Below are 5,117 nucleotides of genomic sequence, written 5' to 3' on the forward strand. Positions count from 1 at the left end.
CAGCTGTGGACACATCGCATGTGGGCAGCGGAGAAATGGGAGTGTTTCTGTCTCTGTAAATGGGGGTGGGGATTAGGCAGTGTCATCCTCTGATACACACATGCCAGATGGGTTAGTAATTGACCATCCACCACCTACGGGTGCGTACTGCACTTGCAGTCTGGAGACTCTCGGGCAGGATTGTTGTGCAAAATCGCATTCAGACCGAATTCACATGAGCAATTGGATTGGGTTTGCATACCCTCTGTTTAATATCTAAAACAACAGCTGACAAGAGCTTAGGAACTGTTTGCTAAGTAGTAAAGTGAGATGTGAATCATGCGTAAAATCTGTGTCACCCATATGAGTGTGAACCTTCGCAAACTCCTGCAGTAAGATAACAGCTTTGTCGATGTAGGTCTCGACAACTTCCCAGAACTGAGATGAAACCCAGTACAATATAAACTGACTTCAACTCCAGAGGAACCACTGCAATATAATGTGCCAAAACAAATGAAGTGCAGCAGAAATGCAATAGATAATAATTGCTTTTGAGACTAGTATTCAACATAGCTACATTATGATGAATTTTCATGACAATACATTGCTAGAAGTTGTCCCTCATTCTGTTCTAAATGAGAACATGAGTTGGCTGCTTACCAAGCTTGTGCTGAGTATGATGCTGAACGGGGCTCTGACCTCACTGGCAGACCCCCGAGTACATTTCTGTCGCCTAATGTTGACCAGTCAACTCACTGAGGTTTCTGTGCTGCTGGTCTGCAGAAAAGATTTCCCTTAGAGTCCTTCAAAGCTGTATAGCAGAACACTTGGGAAAAAGGACCCACTTTTATTTATTTTATTAATTAGGAAAATATAATACAAATAATAAGCTAACAATAATAAATGGAATTTTAATGGTTTCCAGATAGCAAATTTATGCCATTCCCTTTCTGATCTGATAATGGGTTTTGTTTAAACCTCCAGGTGATCGTCTTATATGTTGTTTACTTATTCCAGCTCCACAAGAGCACTACCTTCAAGGGAATGAGGAAAAAAGCAACCTCAGTGCATGCCACAGACATTTTACATAGTGAGCAGGACAGCACACATCAAAGGATTTACTGTGAAATCATCTTGCAGTCAGCATAAGATTGATCTCCATACACCACTCGTGACAGCATGTACTTCATGAGCAGTTACACGCCAGTTTTTAAAACCAAGGGGAAAAAAATTGTATATTGGGACTGTTTTTCAGCCTGTTTGCTACGTTTTTTGCATTCTGTCCCATGTTGGTTTTACAGATCTTAGAATAAAAAATGTAAATCAACAACCTGGATACTTTCACAAAAGAAAAATCCTAGGTATACAACATCATCTGCGTTAAAGCCACCAAATACTACAACAGAAACCCTGTTTACAAATCAGTTCTTTTTTATTTTAAATCTTTCTGAGGGGAGTTATGTTATTTACCATATATATAATATATATATAAAAAAGTATATAGAGAGATTGTTTATTTGTAAATAGAAAAATCCTATGGAGAAGAATGTCAAGTTTTCACACTTAAAAAAAAATCATCAACATAAAGCCATGTTTAATGCTTGTATAATGTGACGCAATAAACTTTAAAATAAATTATGCATATGAAATATTTGCTGTTTGGCATTCATGAATTATTTTCTGTTTACCTTATTTGTTCAGAAAGCAAACAGATCAGTCAGAGGAAGCAAATTTAAATGCAGACCAAAAAGGGCCAAAATCCATCACTGCTTTCTCTCTGTGGATCCTTTGTGTATTCACACAGTCAAATATTGTTCCTGTTGTGGTTTTAGTTCTTTTTTTAATATTCCTACTTGTTTTGTCTCTTGACCCTGCCAGATGGTGCATGAAATTTGGACAGTGTGGAGTGCTCCCGCTCCCACAGAATTAATCGGCTTTAAGCATCCTGCATTTCTTTGTCGGGTGAGCTTTTAGCTGGAAGAGATGAAGGATCAGGGTGCAGGAGTGTGATGGAGACACCAAGAATTATCCTGCTCCTTTTACAGCAACAAGGCCCTGGCTGAGAGTCCAACTAGCAGAGGACAATACATAATCCCAGAGATAATATTATGCAAAATTAATTGCTTTAGTGATGCCAATTGAAACAAGAAGCATATAGAAAAAAGTAAAGCAGAAAGAGTCACTTTCTAGTTCTGCAGCAATCATGGGAGGTTAGTCAGCAAGAGATGGGGTAGTTGCAGGGATCATCTGCAAAGTTTGGGAATGTTTGTCTCTAAACCTCTTAGAGCAAGATATTCTCCCCAGTAAAAACTCATCTTGAGGTTGTGATTGTGGACCAGTAGATATCACCTGGCCCAAACTTTCACTTCATCCCAAAATTAGAGTTAAATGTTTGCTCAGTGCTTAAATAGTGACTTCAAGCAATAAGGGAAGATAAGCTGGTCATTTACATGTTCTCTCTGTTTTAAACAACTATGTGAATTCAAAGCACTGAGGAAAAAAACCTCAGGGGTGCTGATTTTTTTTCTTAACTATGACAACTGGTAAGATTAGTCTTCACTCCATGAATAGAACAGGCAGAAGTCACAGACCATCCAGGACAGTTTAAGGCAGTATCAATTACAGCGCAAACAGTGATCTCGGCACACAGCGGTGCAACGAAGGCCACGCCGATGCTGTTTAACACAGCAGTGATCAGTCACCCTCCCGAGAAGCAACATTCAGATGACAGCTCAGCATGTGTGTTGGGATTGGGAGGGCTGTAGCTACACCAGCAGGCACACAGGTCAAGGGCTTGCTACAGGCTTCTGTTCACTCTGTCTTACCAAGCACACTCGTCCATTTCAGCAGACTGCAGCAGAGGGGAGATAGCTGTACTTACCCTTTTTCAGATCTGTGGGCTGAAAGTACATGGTAGTGCAAATTATTATACTCTACGGCTCAAGAACTATTCTGTAGCACAAAATGCAGTGTGTACTTCTGTGTCGTGAAGGCAAGGCACAAGGCTGGATGAGCTGCACTTGCCTTCTGAGGCTTCAGAAGCACAGCCAGCTCATTCACTGAGTGGACGAGTTGTCTCAGCGTGACTAGGACAGTACCAGAATGGAGACTCCTGTCCTGAATCCCAGAAGACTTTATTCAGGATGCTATTGTTTGTCTCCGATCTTATATGGACACTAGACATAATTCATGGGATCTATCCTGCTTGCCCACAGCCCTTCTACACAGTGGCTCTAGGCACTTGCCTGGTCACAGAGCTGCAGCAGAGGAATAGGAGACAAGGGACTGGCCCTAAACTCTTATTGGATCATGCAAACCAGAGCTTCAGGAGGCAAAGGGTAAACCTGCCTCCCCTATGTAGTTTTGCACTGGGTAAGCCGATGGAGACATGCCCCTGGTGGCAACCTGTACAGTGTCTGTCTGGCCTGCACTGCTCTGGTAGGGGTCTGCTCCTTGGAGTCCATTTTTGCTTCCTAATGTTTTCTGATCCTGTCGGTTCATCTTATGCAGTAGATCATCAAGTGCCCTCTGTCACAAGGGCATGGAATAAACTGATTTAAAATGCTAAAGCGCCCCAGTCGAGGTTGATAAACTAGTAACTGTGTCATATTCCAAGTTACAGCAACTCAGCACATGGCACAAATGCAACATAACTTTTAGAAAGCATTTAAGACACGCAGTCAGTTTTTCAGTTGATTCTTGAGTATGACTGCTTTATAAGGTGCACAGCTTGACTTTCCTGCAATGGCTTTTATTTTGCAACTTGATTCGGCTGCTGTAGAGGAGTTTTAAATACCCGCATGTAGCCATAGCAAAAAGTCTGCAGTACAAAAACTACACAGTGAGTCAGAGTCTGTTCCCTGCTGCACCAGGAAGCATGCAGGGTAAGGAAGCAATGGGGGTTTTCACCCTCCCAAACCACAGGTACAGTGCACGGTGTGGAGTGGATGTGCTGTTCAGCTTCTCTTGGTAGCCCAGCCAGAGGATGAGCTGTCCCATGCCCTGCAGCCCTGGAGAAGCCTTCACCAAATGACAGCCTCTGCGATCCCTTCCCATCCTGGGGGACTGCGCAGTGGACTCTGCCTGCCTGCCAAAACACATGACGTGCTTTTGCCTGATCTGAAACAACCTTCAACGTGAATCCCCAGAGGGGCAACAGCGACTGCATGAACACAAATGGCTACATGAGGTTTCAGTTCACAGCTCCACAGGTAACAGCAGTGGCAACTGCAGATGCAGCCTTCCCTCTTGTCCAGTACAGCAAAGAGGGCCCTCTTCTTGCATTAACATCTCTGCTGTGCTATGCCCAGCCCAGTGGAAGAGGAGGCCTAGGCCAGCACACTGGGCATGAAGTAGAAGACTAGTGTAGTTCTGCTATACGGCATTGAATTAAAAGCCCAAATAGCTCTTTTCCTTATTGAGGACCAGCTCTGTAAGGGCAAGACAGGGAAGAAGAGGGAGACGGGGCGTGAACGGAAGGCTATTTCTGACTCTTGCCTCTACCCATCACCAAGGACAGTCTGGTAGCTTCCAGCAGTGAGCACAGAGGAAGAGATGCAGGTAACCACGGAACAAGTGGCTTGACAAAAACAAACATATATGACAAAAACAGCAAAATAAATATGCTCTCAGGATCAGTTCTATAAAGGAACCAGGTGGCACTAAATACACCTCCGGTATTAAAAAAAGACCCACTGTTTCTTGCAATCTGATAAGATCCCACAGCCCTAATCTCTTCATACCTCCAATGCCTTAAAAGAAAAAAGAAAAAAACAAACCAGAAAAACAGCCATGTCTGGGGGAACAGTGCTCTTACCAAATAAAAAATTTACTCTGAGAGTGAACTGAGATTAAAAGCAGATATTTTCCAGGAGGCTCAAGAATATCAGGCAAATATTTCACATAGAAACTTTGCCTTAAGCCCTGTCACCAAGATCCAGAGTGAGAGAGAGAGGAAGTGGAAGAAAGACCTGATTCCTTTCTTGACTAATGTCAAGGTCATGCAAGGGTGACAGTGCCACGAAGCTCAGCAGACACCTGCCCATGACCCCAGCAGGGCTGATAACTGACCCACCACAGGAATGTCAGCAGTGCTTTACATGAACAAAACTGTCGTCGTGGGCCGACCTGGCCCCATG

Source organism: Phaethon lepturus, unplaced genomic scaffold (genome assembly GCF_000687285.1).
Source record: "Phaethon lepturus isolate BGI_N335 unplaced genomic scaffold, ASM68728v1 scaffold10486, whole genome shotgun sequence".
Classification (NCBI taxonomy): domain Eukaryota; kingdom Metazoa; phylum Chordata; class Aves; order Phaethontiformes; family Phaethontidae; genus Phaethon; species Phaethon lepturus.